We start from the raw sequence: 2,500 nt of genomic DNA, 5'->3' as shown, positions 1-2,500 counted from the left end.
CTGGCAACCTAACCCACGTTGGCCCTTAACCTAACCCACGTTGGCCCTTAACCTAAACCACGTTGGCCCTTAACCTAACCCACGTTGGCCCTTAACCTAACCCACGTTGGCCCTTAACCTAACCCACGTTGGCCCTTAACCTAACCCACGTTGGCCCTTAACCTAACCCACGTTGGCCCTTAACCTAACCCACGTTGGCCCTTAACCTAACCCACGTTGGCCCTTAACCTAACCCACGTTGGCCCTTAACCTAACCCACGTTGGCCCTTAACCTAACCCACGTTGGCCCTTAACCTAACCCACGTTGGCCCTTAACCTAACCCACGTTGGCCCTTAACCTAACCCACGTTGGCCCCTAACCTAACCCACGTTGGCCCCTAACCTAACCCACGTTGGCCCCTAACCTAACCCACGTTGGCCCCTAACCTAACCCACGTTGGCCCCTAACCTAACCCACGTTGGCCCCTAACCTAACCCACGTTGGCCCCTAACCTAACCCACGTTGGCCCCTAACCTAACCCACGTTGGCCCCTAACCTAACCCACGTTGGCCCCTAACCTAACCCACGTTGGCCCCTAACCTAACCCACGTTGGCCCCTAACCTAACCCACGTTGGCCCCTAACCTAACCCACGTTGGCCCCTAACCTAACCCACGTTGGCCCCTAACCTAACCCACGTTGGCCCCTAACCTAACCCACGCTGCACCTTAACCTAAGTTACGCTGCACCTTAACCTAAGTTACGCTGCACCTTAACCTAAGTTACGCTGCACCTTAACCTAAGTTACGCTGCACCTTAACCTAAGTTACGCTGCACCTTAACCTAAGTTACGCTGCACCTTAACCTAAGTTACGCTGCACCTTAACCTAACTTACACTGCACCTTAACCTAACTTACACTGCACCTTAACCTAAGTTACACTGCACCTTAACCTAAGTTACACTGCACCTTAACCTAACTTACACTGCACCTTAACCTAAGTTACACTGCACCTTAACCTAAGTTACACTGCACCTTAACCTAAGTTACACTGCACCTTAACCTAAGTTACACTGCACCTTAACCTAAGTTACACTGCACCTTAACCTAAGTTACACTGCACCTTAACCTAAGTTACACTGCACCTTAACCTAAGTTACACTGCACCTTAACCTAACTTACACTGCACCTTAACCTAACTTACACTGCACCTTAACCTAACTTACACTGCACCTTAACCTAACTTACACTGCACCTTAACCTAACTTACACTGCACCTTAACCTAACTTACACTGCACCTTAACCTAACTTACACTGCACCTTAACCTAACTTACACTGCACCTTAACCTAACTTACACTGCACCTTAACCTAACTTACACTGCACCTTAACCTAACTTACACTGCACCTTAACCTAACTTACACTGCACCTTAACTGTCACATGTAACGTCACAGGAATGTAGCTTTGCCTAACAGCAACCCTCTGAACATAGTTCACTGCTTGGATCCTCTGGTGTCATGTGTATTTCTTGATGCCATGGTGCGTACCCTCACATAAAGGTCTTTCGAGTGTTGCGTACTTTCTACACAGTCCCGCTAACCACTGGAAGGGTGTACCGCTACAGAACGAATATCGCCCTCCCCTCCTGCCCTTCCAAGCTGGTCGGTCAGGCGTTTGTTTGTGAAATGAGCCTTGCAGCTGTTCAGTTGCATTCGGTTGTCGATGCAGTCAGTGTACGTTGTGGTACGGCCTGTGTGGACTGTCCGCTGATGTACGCGTAACCCACACTGATCATCCGTCGTTACGTACTGAGTGACATAATGTGGCACATGCTTGACCGTACACCGGCTGCGCCCTACAATGGCGAATCATAAGGGCCATATGTTGTGCACGATGCTACTTGTCTCGTCTCCCCATTACAGCGAGATTGCACTGTTGTACGCCGTACAGACATGTGGTAAGTAGGTACGGACGAAAGTATTGCATGTTGGCCCCCCCCCCCCCTCCTCCCTCTGCCGGGAATCAGCGTGAGCCGTCTGTTGATGTAGCGACGAGGGTTTTCCTATTTAATCGTATTGCCCCACACAACATGATAGCACGGTGGACCGCGTTCCACATCTGCGACATGCTACAGAGGCCGGTTGACAGTCGACCGCGCAAGGGACATTGCACACGTGCGCGGACCATCTTCCACGTGTTCTCTCGTGTACATGCCGCAGTGTGTATGTGGGCTGATGTAGCGTGTCGTGACACATAACATGCAGGCATGCCAGAATCGTAGATTTCGCAAATGTAGATTGACGTATACGTTTGCTGCCAAAGATCCGCAAATGAACTGGAAATCAGTTGTTGAGCGGTTGTTCGCGCTGCAGGTGCATCGGTGATAGCGACGATCGGTACATCTGTGAACCGGTTGTTTCGGCGGTACCCGCCATGCCCCCGAACCTGAGTTGGCCATGTGGGTATGAAGCGATACGAGGCTGTGGCTTGGCGGGACAGTCCCCGGCCGGTGAGGGGG

This window comes from Schistocerca gregaria, unplaced genomic scaffold, assembly GCF_023897955.1.
Source record: "Schistocerca gregaria isolate iqSchGreg1 unplaced genomic scaffold, iqSchGreg1.2 ptg000996l, whole genome shotgun sequence".
Lineage (NCBI taxonomy): Eukaryota > Metazoa > Arthropoda > Insecta > Orthoptera > Acrididae > Schistocerca > Schistocerca gregaria.
Note: the sequence above shows the minus strand (reverse complement) of the source record.